A 19,000-nucleotide genomic window follows, 5' to 3' on the forward strand; every position below is an offset into this window, starting at 1 on the left:
AGGTGTGTGCCATCACGCCTGGCTAATGTTAGTACTTTATGAAAGAAAGTTAGAAAACATTAAGGGTTGTGAGTATGTGGTGTGTGTGTGTTTGTGTGTGTGTGTGTGTGTGTGTGTGTGACACAAACTAGAAAAAAAGAAAAAATCCTACATTTTACTGTCGTTTTCTTCTTTGACTTAGAAAACCCATTAGAGCAAGAGAGTCATGATCATCTTTTCCTCAGAACCCTGCTACTGGTCTCAAGAGTATCACAAGGCAATTGATAGTGAGCAGTGCCTTACAGAAACACACGGTACATGGGCCTGGTGTTCTAACATCTGCTCTGAGTTTATCAGGAACCCCACACACCTTTGGACTGAACTATGGTTCTTTGGGTTCTGCTCAGCCCATCCTGCTCTACTTTACATCCCACTTGTACTTTTAACTGTGTTTCCTTCCCGCTTTGACCCTTCTTTCTGAGCCTGTCCCTAGCATCACAGATGGGAAAGAAGCTTTGGAGACAGCAGTTCCTTGTGTGGGTCCTGCCTCTCATCTTCCTTGGAAAGTGGCCTTTCTGAACCCCAAGTTCTCATCTGTAGTGTGAGATGATGACTTGTGCCACGTAAGTTTGTCCCAAAGACTGATGAGTACCTGAAGATGGGTAAGCACTGGTGGCTTAGCCTGGGGGACTGGAAGCAGCATTTGAGCTGAGCTGGAGAGAAGGACTTCGGCATGGACAGAGGGGGCAATGCTAAGCTCTGTGGGGGCAGGACCTTTGCTCACCCTGCTATCCCCAGAACCTAGTCTGGTGCTTTGGAACACACCTACATGTTTATTAAAGGAGTGGTTTAATGCAGGGAGGGGAAGGGCAATCCAGGTGCAAAGATCAAGTGCAGAGGTTATAAGCTCATATATAGCCTATAAGCTCAGCTTATTGACAGATTGTGAGGAGTCAGACATAGAAACCACAACACACAGAGGATTGAAGTCGGGGTGAGCACAAGGGGGGAAGAAGTTTAAAAATGCAGAGGAAGATTGAAATCCATGCCAGATTTCTTATTGTGTTCATTCATTTCTGTTGAATAAAAAGAAGTTGGAAGGAGATGAAGAAGGGGCACCTGGCAAAGCAGGAGGAACCCCAGGATAACATAGCATTACGCATGCTAAGGAACTACATTGTCCAGGAAAGAAGGAGAGGTCAACCAAGTTAAGTACCACTGAGAGATAAGAGGAAAACGAGGGTGCAGAAGCAACAGTAGGTAGCTATTGTGGCACTGGGGCTGAAGGTCACCATGACAGATTAAGTTCAGTAGAACAGCAGAGAGATGCCAAGTTCAAGGAGACTAAGAGCCAATGTGTGTGGAGAAGCCAAGAGAGTGGCTTCAGACAGCTCTTCCTGAAAATTTCTGAGTGTGTTCAGAAATAGGAAATCACTGTGGAAAGATTGGGGGTGAGAGAGAAAGAGAGCATTTCTTAGGATGGGAATGCAGAGCAGTGTTGTTCAAAGGGTGACACAGAGGCCTGTGCGGGTCCCACAGATGTGTGCCCTGCGTGGAGACAAACAGATCAGCAGCATCGCTAAGCACACGACTATGGTGCCAGCATTGCCCTTTCAGAGTAAGATTTTCTCAGTGAAGGGAGCAACTCCCCCTACCTGCTGATGTAATCCCCTTGTCTCTTGGTGGACTAGCGTGTTGTGCAGCACTGACGTAGAAAGGGTTTCAATGCTGGTGAAGATGCTGTGTCAAGTAGGACATTTGAGGATGCAGAAGCCAAGTGCCTGAGGCGGTGAGCAGGTGGGATGCAGATCTCAAGCAGAGATCAGGGCTGGGCAGGGATCCAAGACCCAGCGTACGAGAGGGAGGCAGAGGACCAAGGGAGGGATGCTGGTGCCTGGCAGATAAAAGGGTTCTGATTTCTTAGTTTTATTTTTTTACAAGCAAAAACATCAGCTGATAAGAAAGAGGGATAGAGAAAGAGGCTATGGAAATTTGAAGAAAGAAGAGAAAATATATAGTACCCATCTCAAAGAGTTGTAAAGTGAACTTATTAAAAAGTGCAGCAAAGCTGGGTGTGGTTGCCCATACCTGAAATCCCAGTGCTGGGAAGGCTGAGACAGGAAGATCACAGGTTCCAGGTCAGCCTCAGCAACTTAGTGAGACCCTCTGCAACCTAACAAGACCCTGTTTTTTTTTTAAATAAAACATAAAATGGGACTGGGGTGTGTAGTTCAGAGGTAGGATGGCACTGGGTTTAATTTCCAGTTCCACCAAAATATAAAAAATGTGGTAGATAAATGTTAAGTGATTGTTAAGAGATCTGGGGTTTCAAAATTGAATCAAATCAGCACAGCCATTAAATTTTCCAGCAGCATTTAACTTCTTAGCATGAGTGTAGAGAATATATAGGGTTATGGTGTTCCCAGGAGCAAAAAAATGACAGAGAAAAAAGAGAGAGAGAGGATGAGGAGGAAGAAGAAGAGGAGGAGAAGGAGGAGGAGGAAGAAGGGGAGGAGGAAGAAGAAGGGGAGAAGAAGGAAGAAAAAGAGGAGGAAGAAGAAGAGGAGGAGGAGAGAAGAGAATGTCAACTCAGTGTATTAAGGGGAATGTCAGTGGGTTTGAGGCTTTGTTAGGACCTGGGTACTAGTAGTCAAGCTGAAAGAAGAAGAAGAGTTGTAGTTGGGAGACAGTACTTGCAGCAGGTTGTGGACTGGAGCTTTACTCTGGGCGTGTGACTGTGGGGAGCGGGTAAAAGGAGGGCTACCAAGAGTAGAGTGGAGGCACTGAGAAATTAGGGTGCTGATGAGTCAACCTATAGACAGACGCTGAAGTGACCAAGAATGGAGACAGGAGTGGAGGTAGGGAAAAATGGTAGGTAGGTGTTGAAGTCCTCAGTGAATGCCTGTGACCATTGGGTAGGTCCATGACTGTGAACCATGTGGGGGTCAGGAATGTCACATCAGCCTCAGAGAGACTTCTTTGAAGGAGGAGGAAGGAATTCAGGGTTTGCAATGCTAAGCACAGACGATGCCAAGCCCATCTTTCAGTCCTGAGGTACTTGGTTGGGGACACCGGAAGGGGATCTTTAGTTGAGAGAACTGCAGAGGAGCAGGTTTCTCTGACATAATTTTTGTAGGCAAAGAAAAGGAAAAGGGCATCACAGAAGCCACTTTGGAAAATAACTTCCCCATCTTTCCTGGACATCTTTGTGTGTGTGTGTGTGTGTGTGTGTGTGTGTGTGTGTGTGTGTGTGTGTGGTACGGTAGATGGAACCTCTTAGAGGCATTCTGCCTTCGAGCTGCACCCCAGCCCTATTTTTTATTCTTTATTTTGAAACAGGGTCTCACTGATTTGCAAAGGGCTTCACTAAGTAGCTGAGGCTGTCTGTGAACTGTGATCCTCTGTTCCTGGACATCTTTTGAAAACATTTGTATGTCCACATGCACCAGGGCATGCAGGTACAGCTAGGCAGACAGACTCCACTGGCTATTTTCTGGGAGCCAGAGATGGAACATCAAAGAACAAGCCCACAGGCATAAAAAAAAAAAAGTATTTTTGTGCCCAAAAGCCACTTGAAGATAGATAGGTTAGTGGCTCTGGAGACGTCCATTTGAGCAGGGAAGGCTCACTACACTTGTGGAAGCTCCGTATCCAGCTAAACGCTGGCTCCAGCCCCTCTCTCGCCGGGCTGTGGGAGGGCTACTATTTTCTCTACCAATCAAGATCATCACATTATAGATCAAATCAAATCCCAGATTCTCTGGGAGGGGGTTTCTGAGGTGGCTCTGAAATCTTTGACATAGAATATCCTGAGAAATCCCGGTATAGTCTCTCTCGGGAGTGTAGTTACTGGACCACAGAACAGAACAGAGAATAACATGAGGAAGACGTTTCCACTGCAATGAGCTCTCCCTAGCTACATGGACTTGGCTCTAATCTTCTCCAGAAGCAGGTGGGGAAGAAAATTTTAAATAAAATTATTATTAAAAACTGTTTCAGATTACCTTAAACAAGCATTGGTAGATGACTGGCTTCCTCCCACACGGTCCGGCCATCTGGTCTGACCGAGTTGTTCCATGTTTTCAGTTGGACATACCTTGAATGAGGTCTTCTACATGGCAGCTATGGAACTGACTTTGCCAACCCTGACGGAAAGCCAGTCGAGCTTACCCCAGGTTCCCTGCTGAAGCACTTCATTTAAGGATTTGGTGAGCAATGCAGCCTGCCCCAGGTTATCCCAGACCTAGCAACCCACAAGCATGCAAAAACACAGAGGCTCTCCCAGGGGCTTCTGCAGCAGTTCCATGGCCAAGTGCATTTTTGGCACCTGGAAATAGCTTTCTGCTAAGAAAGTTTGCTTGCTACCCACCCTATGAGAGCTGGAAGACAGGCCCAAGGCTGCAGAGAGGCTGCACCTATTGAAAAACAGCTGCTCAATTCTCTCCCCTAGTGCTGTATGCCCAGGAACTAAGGTCTGTATGGCACAGCTACTAGTGGGCCTTTATTTTGGGAACCCTTAGGCTCCTCTATCACTTTAAAAAGTTCTCCTTGTTGACAGCTCCTCTGTAGCCTCTCTAGGATGGAATGAAGAATGTGGTCCATTTCTAGAGCAACAACTCTAAGAGGGAGAGGAGCTACGTTGATTATATGTCTGTGGATGTGCGTGTTGGAGAAGTCCAGTGGTTAGACAGCTGGCCTCACTGTGATGCTCACTGAGTAGAAGCGAGACGAGATCAGGGAAATAGATGTAGACAACTCTTGCTTCTCCTCTCTACAAGATTGTGCCACAATTAAAAACTGTAGATAAACTTATTTTTTTTTATACTGGATTTTGGCTTCCCCTAATAGTCTTTAGAAGTATAGCCTTAATGTGCTAATCTCACAATCATGCCTCCTGACCTCTTCACAAGGTCAGAGGAAAGCTTTGCCTGCACACCTGTGCTCACCCTTCTTGTGTTCAGATAATGGGAATCTGATATTCTCTCTCTCTCTCTCTCTCTCTCTCTCTCTCTGTCTCTCCCTCCCTCCCTCCCTCTCTCTCTCTCCCTCCTTCCCTTCTTCTCTCCCTCCCTTTCCCCCCCTCTCTTTTCTTGGCACCACGCCCTGAGATCTGCAGATTTTATCTGATTTAACGTGGATGAACCCTTGAAATCTCCAGAACTATGAGCAAATAAACCTCCTTCTTCTAAGTTATAGTGATGAATAGTGATGAAGTGTTTTGTATTATAGCAGTGAGATGCTAACTGAAATAATACCTTTGTATGTTTAGATATATTTAGATACATAAATATTTACTGCTGTGTTATAATACTATAACGTTTAATGTAGTGCCATTATTTTCAGTTTTGTAGCCTAGGATCATACAGAGTAAGTGTGTCATCAACTATGCCATCTTGGTTGATGTAAGTATACTCTTTGATGTTACCACAATGACAAAATTGCCTAATGATGCACTTTTTAGAATACATTCCCATCACTAAGTGACACATAAATTTTGCATAATTGATAATAATAATACAATTAATATTTGTTGTAGAAAACATAAGCCATATCAAGCTATGATTTTACAACTACCATTGCTTAGTTAGAGATTAAAGTAGGTAGCCAAACGAGTTAAATAAAAAATATTGAGTGTATTAAATATGTGGAATGGCAAATATCATAAAAGTAATATGGAAACACAACTCATATATATGGAGAGCAGTTCAGATTTTCAAATGATTCCCAATGGAGAAAATTAAAACCAATGAGGAGAAGCTACTGGAAGCAAGTGTCAGATTAACAGAGTAGACTTTTCAAGAAGCTCATTCTGAAGATAAAAGGGCCACTGCCTGAAGCATGAACAAGTTCTATAATGTAGGACTGTCCTGTGCAGGCACGGGCAGAACGGTGGAGATCCATCATGTAAATGATGGGACCAGGTAACTTTCAGACACCCCCCCCCAACCTCTGGCCCTTTGCAGTTAGGTTCTATGTTAAAATGTACTCAGCACAGTGGTTCCAGCATTGTGGTGTTAAGGAAGTTGGTTATTGTTTCACTTGGTTTGGAAAATATTGGGAGGAGAGGAAGACCACACTATCAGAGATGCCCTGGATTCCTGTAGGCCAGGCTGGGTAACGATTGCTTTGAGGCATTAATCCCAGCTAGTAGACTTCACCCAAATCTCCAGCTGGGACATATTAGGTAGGGCTCATCACCTCATCTCTTCCCATTAATTTAGCCTGGAAAAGAAGACCGTGTTCCACAATGATAAAAACAGCATCCAGAGAAAGAATAAAACTCCTCTTAAGGGAGAAAGCAAATGAGAGTGTTTCCTTTCCTATCTGTGCTTATTCTTTTGGAACCCCAGGAAAGTTACTGACCATCCCTGAACTTCACGTTCTCTCATCTCTAAAATGGGAATCATGATACTAAGGATCATGGCTGCTAGGTGGACAAAAATTGCGAGGTACACCATGTTATAATTACCACGTGACAAAGACTCATCCCTTCATGCATAGGTATTTTCATTGACCTCCTTCTTTTCATTATCATTTGTAGATACATAGAAAATGAAACATTGGTAGCAGTGCTTCTCATTAAATTTTCCACTCAGACATTCACTCAGTAGACATTTCTGAATGTCTCTTGGGAGCCCAGCACGGTGCCAGGTAAGCACAGCGAGATTCTCTATTTCAGATCACAGAGGCCGAGCTTGACAACACTTTATAACATAATCTTGTTGAAATCCCCCCAATCCTAGCATCCATAGACCTCCAGGAGGACAGAGAACATCCCTGTCTTACTTGTTAGTATGTTTCTCTTCCTTGGCATAGGGTCTGGACATAACAGGAGCCCCATAAGTAAAGTCTTAGTTGGATGAAGGAAAGGAGACATTGAAGAGCCAGCCAAATCTACTGAAAAAATAGTTACTGATCTACCGCATCACTTTACAAATAGAGAAATAAGTCTCCTCAGCTACCGAGTAACCGAGTAACTTCACTAACTAAAATGTTGTTTGAAGAGTGGTATGAAGTGAGGCGGGGTGTTGCTGGATGCCCTCTCAGCCTCTTGCAGGATCTGATCTTCTAGTTCTGGGGCCCTATTTTGACTTTTGAAACTTCCCTGTCCTTTTGTCCCTTGGTGCCTTGGTCAGCTTCCTTGGTTTACCATAGAGTTTGGTCTCTGGAAGCAAAGTGAAGCGATCAAAGCCTATGAGTCCTAAGTCGAGCCTTCTCCTATCATATGGGGAGCTTAGCATAACAATATCACTTGTGTTTTTTCCAACGAGCATCATCTAAAGTATTTTCCAGAAAGAGTCGCCCAGGGGATTCTGGATTAATGGGCATGGGAGGTGTCAATGGTCAACTGTGCGTGGAAGATGGAGTTTTCATCACCGAGCACCCCCAGAACCTTCAGTATGTGAGTCCTTACTCAATGCATACAGAGGCAGAGGGTCAGAGTATGAATCCTGGGGGATTCCCAGTGTATTTTACTGTGGGGTGCCTTGGATGGGATGTGCTTTACAGAGCATTATATTCTATCCAAAGCACTATTTTAGGCCTTTTATTAAATTACTTGTTGGTTTCATAGAACCCTTCGCTATTTATGAACTCGAGGACTTTCTGCAGAAAGTTTCTTTGCTCTTAACTTTCTCCAGTCTTCCAGCTAGCTGCCCATTTTGCACACTAGAGGATAGTATCGAGCTGTTGAGAATGTCCCACACTTGAGACTTGAGTCTGAGAACACAAATGAAGAAATTGCCCTTCCTTTTTACATAAATCAGTGAAAACTAAGTCCCCAGCAGCTGCTGCTCTCATTAAAAAAAAAAAAAAAAAAAAACACACATTGTGATGGGCAGGATTTTGTGCAAACCCCCTAAAGTCTGAACTTCTTAAAGACCATGGGTCAATTTCTCTTCAAAAATGTCTATATCTATACTTACATAACTGGGGGACCAAGTCCACATGCTGGTCCTCTGGGGTTTGTGAGTGGGTGCAAAATAATAGCAGAATGCACAAAACAAAACAAAAAAGACTATTCCTTGTTTTGCTCTATGTGGAACATAGCAGTGGTTGGAATGGAGTTGAAATATCTGACAAACTTCCTCACTGAGCCACTTCTGCAGGAACTCCCAGTCTTTCTTTAGTCACCCCCAACACTAGCTTTCTTGCCTTCTATTCAGTCCTCAAGACTCCACTCAGGTAACCTCATGTCGTGGCATGCCTGGTTGACATCACACCCTGGCATATTTATTAACAGTGTCTCCTTCCATTTTCAGAACTGTCCCAGGTTAGTCTACAATTATACAATAACCCGGCTCTGGAATCAGACAGGTCCCATTTAGGTCCATCCTGGTTTTGTCATTTACCAATCTTGGGAAGGTCACTTAACCTCTCTAGGCTTCTTTTCCTTCCTGTTGAAATTGAGGATCTCTCTCTCTCTCTCTCTCTCTCTCTCTCTCTCTCTCTCTCTCTCTCTCTCTCTCTCTCTCTCTCTCTGTGTATGGTATTGGAGATTGAACCCAGAGGAGTTCTACCTCTAAGCTACACACCCAGCCCTATTTTATTTTTTATCTTGAAACAGGGTCTCGATAAATTGGAGAGAGCCTCACCAACTTGCTGAGACTGTCCTTGAACATGAGATCCTCTTGTCCCAGCCTCCCAAGTACTGGGACTACAATCATGTGCCACCACACCCAGCTTAAAATTGGGAATAATACTTTCCTAAGGGCGTTTTGATGAAAGTTAGTATGGCACAGTGCTTTTATGCATGGCAGACACACAGTATGTGCTCAAGAATGACAAATTATTGTTCAAATGCACTTCTGATCATGTAGCAAACCCCCAGGAAGATTCAAAGTGGCTGTCCAATAAAATGACTTAGAAATGAGAGAGGTACTATGGAACTAGCCCCAGACCAAAGGAGAAAGAATACATGGTCAGTGCAGAGTCTACAGCATTGTTTCTCAGTGCTGGCCTGAGACGAGCAGTATTCACATCACCTGTGGGTTTGTTGCATCGCAGATCACTGGGCCTTCTCTTGGACTTTATGAATGAGAGCCTTTGGGGTGAGTCCCCATGGTCTGTGCATCCTCCAGGCCCCTAGGGGACTTTGGTGCAAGCTCGAGTTAAGGAGCCACTGTTACAGAGCCTGCCAGCTATCGGGTCCTATTCAGTGGAGTCAAGGTATAATCAGAATTTGGTTTTCCAGAAGAGGAGAACGATCCACTAAGAAACTCTAACCAGCAAACAGGACAACCTGGTCAGCCGAGGAGGCCAGGGCCACCAGATTCTAGAACACTAGAGAGTTTTCTTCCAGAGCTTGAAAATGTCTACACAATAGCCTGAATGTGCCCCACAAGAGTATTTTATTTGGCTTGTTAAAAACCTGCAAAAAAAAGAGAAATTAGTAATAAATAAAAAAATAAATTGGAAAAAGGTGCATAAACCCCCTGATTTCTTGTTTCTCTTAAAAATTCAGAAGATGTGTCATTTCTGGATTGTACTGTCACCGAGCCATGATTCACAGGCTTGGGGCAGCAGGCATCCCAAGAAAACATCTCAGGTGAGGTCCATACCTGGGATGAAGTAGGAAGTAGGGGAAGCAAGGATGGGACCCTATCACAGGCCACTTACAGAGAGCAGAAAGCCTGAGGGCGGGGAGGTGGGTGGGGATGGGGTAAGAGATTATAGGGTGGTCCAGACAGATAGAGTTAGGTTAGAATATTCTGAGAACATTTAAACCCATAAAATGTAAATGCCCCTGAGATAAATAATCTAGCCTTGATAGAAAGTAAAGGGTAATGATGTTAGGGTGAAAAATAAACTAAAGGTGAGATTGCATGATGAAAGAAGGCAGTAAGTCATTAGAGCTGAAGGAAAAGACCAAAAATGCTCCTTCTAGGGGTTCAGGCAGGTGTTACCTATGTACTCCTTAAAAGACTCTAAGCCCATCCTTTAGCAGGAAGACCATCTATCCAAAGAGAAGGGAGAATCTGGCACAGGGTCCTCCTAACCCCACCCTTATCTGAGTTCTCACCCTGACTTTTTGCTCTCTGGTCTTTTTTATTTACTTTCAATTATGTTTCCTTTTCTTCCTCCTTCCTTTGTCTATCTCTTTGTCTTCTGTGTCTCTTTGTCTCTCCCCGTCTCTATGTCTCTTCCTCTCTCTGTCCTTTTCTCTTTCCTCCCAATGTGTAACTCACAAACCACAAACACAGTCATAATATCGAAAAAAAAAAAATAGTCAGGGAAAAACATCCATCACCATGCAAAAAGGATCCAGGGGATGAAACCGAACTCATGAAACAAACTGCTAAAGTAATACGTCCTTGTCAGATTCCAACCAGCCGGGGCCTCCCGATCAAGAGGCTAAGGTATTTTCCTCTTGTTCCAAAGGCAGGAGCAACCTCCCCCAGAGCCGGTCTGTTCCCCCTGTGCTTTTTCCTCTGACTGGTGCTGTCAAATAGGCTTTCTCCTGTCGTTTTAGCACCAGGCCTGGCGTGCTTCTCTGTATAGTAAAAGCTAATGAACCGTATGGCTTTTGGCAGGGTCGGGCAATATACATGCTCCATTTGGAGCAGAGTAAGTCCTTGGAATCCATTCCTGTGTGAGCAATCGCGGGCTGTCTTCTGCACCTCATGGGTCTGTAAATACCATAGCTGTGGTCACCGTGCAGAATTATTAATATTCCAGAGGCCTGCTTTGACCCTATCCCCTACAGAGCAGGTTTTGGTAACACACAGCTTCACATTGGACCCCAGCCAATGGGAAATTATGGCTGCAAGTGGCAGGAGGCTTCCACCAAAGCCATGCCTCACCTTCAGCTGCCTCCACAGCTGGGGCTTCAAGGACATTATGCTATTTCACCAGTTCAAAGTTCATTTGTAGGCTCCCCACATGTGCTGAGCCCTGGGTTTAGATTTGAAGGATTCAGAGATGACAAAGACCAAATCTTTCCCTGAAGCAAGTGATTCTTACTGAGGGGACAGGGACATGTAAATAAGGTCCCTGAATTGTCAGAGATTTTAAGTACAGCCCTTGGTAGACTGCAGAGAAAAGTTGTCTATTCTTTGATAAAATCCCCCAAACTCTCACTAGTTGCATCGTGGTCCTCAGACAAGCAGCAGTATCTTGGTAGAAATGTAGACTTTTAGACCCTTCTCTGAAGAAAATTAGATTAAAGTCTGGGATGCCCCAATTCAAGTCAGGGCTTCCCTGGTTTAGCTCTCATAGGTTCAGAAAGCACCTGGTTTTTCCATTTTTTATTTTAAGTGCTAGGAAAATTTTGGGGGGTGGGTTGCCTTAGATATTCTGGTACAACAAATCTGATACAGGGATAAAGATTTCTTTAGAAATCATCCAGGCACTTCTGGTACAGCTCACTTTTTGACTAGTGTTTGGGAACTAGTCTCTAATCCTTTGGTGTCCAACTTGGCTAACACTAGACTTACCTGAGGAGGCTTCAAAACTCTCCATACCCAGCCTATGCCTTGAGCCATCAAGTCAGAACCTATGGAGGGATGGCAGAGATGACGAATGTTCAGGTAAGGTGAAAGACCACTTCTCTAAGTCAGTGCTGCCCAAGTAATAACTGCATAAGAATCACCAGACACACTTCCAGGTCCTATCTCTGGAGACTCTGATTCTGCCCATCCAAGATTCCACTTTGAACACCTGTGTTCTAAGCAATCCCACAAGGTCACGAGAATCCCAGTAACTTCTAACTGAAAAGGAAGTAGAGCTAGGGCTGAAACCCAACGGCCCTCATCAGGACTCTTTCTTGCCTTCTAAAAATCTTATCAGAGTCGCTCAAAGTAGATGAGGTATGGCAATGGGCAACTTTTCAGAAGTGTCCAACAGAATCCCAGCCAAACTTGTGGGTGAAGTGACCATCTGGGAAGAAGCCCTTTGGTCATCTTCAATGTCTTTTTGTTTGTTTGTTTTGGTTTGCGTCTTTTTGGTGGTACTGGGGTTCCTGGAAGCCCTTCTACCTCCGGGCTTCACTCCCAGACCTATTTTTATATTTTTATTTGGAAACAGGGTCTCTTAAGCCAGCGCGGCTGGCTTCAAACCTGTGCCATCCTCCTGTCTCCGCCTCCCAAGCGCGGGGATTACAAGCGTGCACCACCACGCCCGGCTCTTCAATGTATTTTTAATTCAACTGTGCTCATTGTACAATAGTTAAAATATGCAACCAACCTAGGTGTCCATCAACTGATGAATGGATAAGGAAAATGTGATATATATGCAGAATGACTTTTTTCTCAGCCATAGAGAAGAACAAAAGTGTCATGTATAGGAAATGGGCAGAAACAGAAAATGTTATGCTAAATGAGATCAGTCATTCTCAGAAAGTCGAGGCTCAGATGATTTATTTTATATGTGAAAGCTACAGAGAAAATAGAAAACAAAAGAGTAGAGAAGCTGATAGAAAACAAGGATAGGGGAAGGAAGGGGGAGAGGGGAAAAGAGAGAACTGATGAAGGAAACAGTTCTTATAATCCTAAATCCATATATGAAGGCATCACTACCAATTTCACTAACACGTATGGGGAAGCGTGGATAGCAGGGTGGGATCTGGAGGGAAACACACAAAGTGCGGTGTACATGTATGCTGTATCACTTTGAACCTCACTGTGCTGTACAATTACAACGTACCAATAAATGCATTTTTAAAAAGCAAAAGAAACTTACATGTGAAGGCTATATAAGACTACCTGCATCCTTAGAGTGGGGCAAATTAAAAAGAGCAAACAACTCATACTTTTAACAGTCTTAGTCCTTCTGTTCTGACCTTGGATTCCATTTTCCCATTTTCAGCCTTGTTTTCTAGGTCAGAAGCCTCTCTCCGTATAGCTTGCCCACAGCCCCACCTCCTCCAAGACAAAGGCAAATTTGTCTTCCCATATTGACATATTGGGTTTCTTTTATTCTCTCGAATGCATCCTTTTTTTTCTATCCCAGGGCCTGGTTTGCAAGGAATGTCCTCCTCTCTCTCCACGTACTTCTTCGAGAGAGACCTCCCTGCTCCCCCGAGGAGAGCAGATCCTTCTATTGTTTGCTTGCATTGTACCTTAGACTCCCTTCTTCACACTAGTCACAGTTTTAAATAATGGGTTACGTTAGTATTTAAATAATTGCTCTAAACAATGCCAGTGAACTATGACGGAAACCGCATCTCTTCTGCTCAGAACATACCCTAGCCACTTGCACTGTGTCTGGCAGAGGAGACTCAATGAACATGTGAGTAAATATGAACAACTCCTTCCACGCACCAGAGGTCTAGGGCCTCTTACCTGTTCTCTCCATCCCCAACCCCATGGCCACATATTTGCCTTAGATAGGCACATTCTCACTCCACCTGCCGATATACTTTAGTTTCTGCCAAGAATGGATAGGTACCACCTCCAGTTTGGATTTCCACATCATCCCCAACTCTACACACTTTTAGTCTGTGCCTCTCCTTCACAGCCAAGTTTAGATATTAGCACCCCCTACTCCTGCATCAATCTGTCTATACCTCCATGAATCCTCCTTCTTCTCCTTCTCTTCCCCCCACCTCCTCCTCTTCCTTTCTCTTCCTCATTCCACTTTTTCACTTTTTTTTTTTTTTGTGGAATCAAACTCAGGGACATTTTACCTCTAAGCTACATCCCCAACCCTTTTAACTTTTACTTTTTGTTTTAATTCTGAAAGTGTCTCACTGAGTTGCTGAGGGCCTCACTAGGTTGCTAAGGCTGGCCTTGAAACTGTGTGCTCCTCCTGTCTCAGCCTCCCCGAGTGCTGGAATTATAGGCATGTGCCACCATGCCCAACTCCAAACCTTTTTTTTTTTCTTTTTAGTGCTACTCTGGCATTAACCTGAAAGACACACCCCCCCGGGCCATAGTTTCATATTCATATACTATTAATAGGAAATATTATTAATAACATTTAAATATCTTCTGATCCTCATGTATAAAATGGAAATAATGATAACTCCTTCAAAGAAGAATAAAATGAGATAATCTGCATTCTCGGTACGCTGCCAGCTCAATACATACTTAGAATTTTTATTGCTAGCAATAACTTAAAAAAAATCCCCACTGGACCCCACAAAATGTATTAGTGCTTCTGTTTTTGTTATTTGAGTTAGAGAATGGAAAATGGGTTCGATGATCATTTTAAATGAGCTCCCATGATTTATTATGACAGCAGTACAGTTCAACAGTGCATCCAGGAGTAGAGAAAGTACTTGTTTCCACTTGCACAACATGTATGACACGGCTGAGGACTTAATGTCCTTTGCAGCAGCTCCATGGCCTCCTGTGTTCTCTGCCTGCAGGTTAAGAAACAGGGCTTGAGTCTCTAAGCTGAAAGCGCACATTTTGGAAAACATTACATATATGGTTTTGTCTCTTCACTCATTTTATTTTTTTCTTTAAGTAGGCTATGTCAAACAAACCAGAAGACAAGCCTTTGAGGTGGAAGCTTTGCTATTCAGGCAGAAGATTGGGACATTCGGTCCATCTATTCTGTAGCAGAGAACTTTAAAGATGTCAAGGCTCAGCTCCTAGAAGTAAGCGGTGGGGGCGGGGAATAGGAGAAGGGAATCAGAGTGTGGCTTCTATTCCAGTGAAGAAGGCGTGGGCCAACTGGGCAGGAGGGAAGCTCGTGGGTCTCTTCTTCCACTCAATAAATCTTTATTGAGCACCTTATGTGCCAAGAACTGAATAGGGCAAGAAGGTCTTCCAAGCAGAGTGACCTGAAACAAGTTAATTAAGTCTCATAAACCTCAGATTGCCCCTTGTAAGATGGAGATGCTAATAGGGTCATAATGAGTTTTGACTCTGGTAACATCAGGTCAGCGCGCAATGCACGTTCATTGCTGCTGCTGCTGCTATTCACATCGAACAAGGTGGCTGGGTCAAATGAAACCCAGAGAAGAGTACACAGAAAATACAGTCGCTCTTGATAGGAGACTGAAAGCAGGTACTGTAAGGAGTGGGCCTGTTCTGATGCTTTGGACGGCGGGGGATTTAAGGTTTAAACTGAGGACTAAGGATGAGTACTAGTTTCCCAGGTCAACAGGATCCAAGTAGAGGCATCATTTCATAGAAAAAGCTTGAAAGAAACCCTATCACATTCATCCCTCCCCTACAATTATATTCCATTTCCAGTGAGGGATTTATCTTCTCTGTACACGGAATCATCCCCAAACCTTTAAGAAGTATTGACAACCTAATCCCGCCTAGAGATTCTGAATTAATTGGTATAGCACGCAGAGGTACCAGGGCTCTTAAAAAGCAGTCAGAGGTGTGGGAGTCGCGAGTTCTTTCCATAGCTCGGATGACCAGGTCTTTAATCCTAACATATCAAGCTTTTATCGGTTTTATATTCCCACCTAAACAGCAGTGCCTAAATTGTTCTCTCTTTGGGGAAGTCAATGATAATAATATTGCAAAGACAGAGTCCATATTGCTCATACTCTAAAGTGCATGGGAATCACTTGGTCATCTTGTTAAAATACAGCTTCTGCTCTGGTCATTCTGGAGTGGGACCTGCGACTGTAGATCATGCATTTCTAACAAACTCCCAGGTGATGTCAGTGTTGGTGGGCTTCATGACTGTAATATGAGATTATCAAGGACTCGCATTTAAAGTTTTCCTAGGGCCAGGCATGATGGTGCACACTTGCAATCCCAGCATTTGGGAGGCTGAGATAGGAGGATCATGGTTCACGGAAAGCATCAGCTACTTAGTGAGGGTTTTTTTTGTAACTCAGTGAGACTCTGCTTCAAAATAAAGAATACAAAGTAGAGCTGGGGATTTATCTCAGAGGTAGAATACCCCTGGGTCCCATCCCCAATACCACACACAAAAAAAATGTAACCTAGTATTTCAAAACTGAAAATAATGTATTTTAATTAGGATAAAAAATAACAAAATACCTAACAAGTGCTAGAAGATAGTGTGTATGATGTCTTTATCTGTTTACATGACCTGCTTTATTTTACAGACACCAGTTAATATAAAGTTACCTAGAAGCCACATAGCTACCTAACAAACTAACCTGGGGCATTGATTATCATTAGAAAAGTGGAAATAAACATTCTCAGGGAGCTGTTCCGCAAGGAATGTCATGAAAGTCACCTAAGAGGAAGAGGTTGTAGATATAACCACGTGGAAAACAGTGATGCATAAATTTTGCAAGTGTTGCCTCTGGGTTTAGATTCCATGAGTTAAAAACCTACTTATACCATTTTCCTCTGAGTATCTTGAGAAACGGTAATAAGCCTCTCTGTGCTGCTGTTTCCTCACTGATGATATGAAGGCAAAAAAAAAAAAAATTCCTTGAGTGATGGCAAAAATCAAATGGAATAAATATTTGCAAGGAGTTGGGAATGTTATGTTTCTTGCATATAATGTGTGATCAGTCAAAGTTACCCATGACTTTCTGCTCAACCTGGGATGTGTTTGTAATTCAGGTAGGTCATGATCTTGAAACTTTTGTGAGTTCACTGCTGGCTCTCCTAGGCTTTGAGATCACTCTCTGCCCAAGCTCCCAGGCCCTTGGCCACTCCCCTGTCATAGGTGTGGATCCTTCAACTCTGTGACATGCCACTCTGCATTCAGCTTTACTATCTTGTGCTAACAAGACACATCTGCCCTCAAGAAACAGATAGGGATGGTATACCCTTGTCAAGGAGAGGATAACGGCAATGTAGATGATGACTACTTATAATTAATGCTCCTATTATTATTTTTTGCTATTTGATTGCATTCAGAGGCATTCTATCTCTAAGCTAGACCCCAAGCCCTATTTAATTTTTTATTTTGAAATAAGATCTTGCTAAGTCACTGAGGGTTACACTAAGCTGCTGAGAATGGCCTTGAACCTGCGATCATTATTTTTAGAATCTTAAGTAGGGAAATCAAAGAGAGAGCTTGTATCCTGAGAGCACAGTGGATAAGGATGTGAACTCTTGCTGGAAAACACAGGGTCAAGTCCAAGCTCTACTGTTTACTAACTATGGCCTTGATTGCTTTCTTAACCATGCACTGCCTTGACTATTCATCTATAAAATGGAGATATTCATAGTTCTTACTTTATGAATTTGTGGAGAAGATTAAGTCATCTGACTGGTATATGATAAATAGAACAGTGTATACAGTAAGCACTCAGCAGATACAGCTATTCCTTTTGTTCCCTTCTTCCAGGCAACCATACCTTGTACTCGCTTTATTTTCTGCCAGGTAATATGCTCTGTGGATCAAGAAGCCTTTCTCAGGAGGCCACAATCCAATCAGCTGCTATATGAATTTGTTAGACCCACCCCAGAAAGTCAAGATTGTCCTCAACTCAATGAAAGCGATGTTGGAATAACTCTTATTTGACCTGAAGAAAGTTTCTTAAGCTCCAGCTACATATCTTGGGGTGGTTTCCATCAACCCTGGGACGTTTCCAAGGCAGTTAAATGACACATGAGAAGGTTTTTCATAAGCACGTGAGCACGAGTGCCTTTAGAGCCCACTCATGCTTCAAAGAAGAGCATTTGGTGGCTGTTCTTACACTAGTTTATTTTGTTGTATTTCTTTTTTTAATTCTTTGCTGATTTCACTCTGTTTCTACTCTGATTGTCATCTCTGCTCAAGATACGTTCGTGGCTGAAGTCAAGGTCTCTCATTTTTATGCATTTGGTATCTTTTAACTAAAGCCCAAACATTCTCTGTTTTGTACTCTCTCCAGTTTTCCAGCAATCACCATGTTTTGTAGACTTCAGCCAGGTCAAAGCACCAAATAGAGAGATAGTCTTGTCCAGGAGGCTATGAAAAAGCATTCCAGCTCTGCTGATTAGATAGCTCTTTAATCAAACACTATATGAGAAACTGTTTGAAAACTGTGAAACAAGAGACAACAGTTATATGCAAGGTCTCTGCTTTGTGTCTGGCAAGTTCTGTGACAACGCTGTCCAATAGAACTTTCCACACTAATGCAAGTGTTCTATTTCTGTGCACCCAGTACATTAGCCATGAGCCCCATGTGGCTACTGAATGCTTGAAATGTGGCTAGTGTGACGGGAGAAGTAAAGACTTAATTTTCTTTCATTTAATCAACTTTATTTTATCAGCCATATGTGGTTATTGGCCCCATTGAAGTCAGAGGGCATGTTGCTTGTGTTATATAATCTTAACAACTTGTCAAAGCAAGCAGTATACATCTACTCCTTTATAAAAGAGGACAAAACCTCAGAAAAGTTCAAAGACTTTCCAGGCAGAGATTTATAATTTTTTTCCCTAATGCCAGGCTCAGGAGTTTTTCTTCCATATCAAGCTATAGAGCACTGTGGTTGAGTGCCACGTTACTCTTTTGAAATCCATCAACTAAATGTCGCTATATGTAGATTGGGCCATTCAATATATCCTGTTCTGTTCAGCAAACATGACTGGGTACCATCACTTTGCCATTAGAGAGAAGTCTCAATTACCTAGGGATAGCCTGGTATCCCCTCCCACTGGAAAACACCACAGAGCAGGTTGTCCCCTTCTTTTCCAGCTTCACCAGAGAGACAACAGACAATGGCCTCAAAAGAACTGGTAGTTTGGGGGCAGCAGCCCGCATCTTCCAGCCAACTTATACCAGATTGATTTCCCAACACATGTTTATAGATGTGTTCTCCTGAGCTCCACACACAGAGAACCGTTTTCCTTTTGAACAGCTCGTCTGGTTACATCTTGTAGTAATTTATCTGCATGTTTCCTGCCAACTGGTTTGTAGGGAAAACATGTTTGATGCATAACAATAGATCATTTGGGGATAAATCAAACTCTTAATGAAGTCCTGCTTCTCTTCAGCCAGGAGCTTCACTCACAAGAGCCTCTCTTGGGCTCCAGTGATTTGAGGAATGGGAAGGTGGGTGCCCCAATCCGCAAGACAAAGTAGGTGGAGAGTAAGCTGGCTTTCTCCAAGACAAGACTAACGACAGAGCATCCCTGGGGTCCCTCCTCATAGAGTCCAACTGAAACCACTGAAGTTGGATTGGAGACGAGAGCCTGG

Source organism: Muscardinus avellanarius, assembly GCF_963383645.1.
Source record: "Muscardinus avellanarius genome assembly, chromosome: 11".
Taxonomy (NCBI): Eukaryota; Metazoa; Chordata; class Mammalia; order Rodentia; family Gliridae; genus Muscardinus; species Muscardinus avellanarius.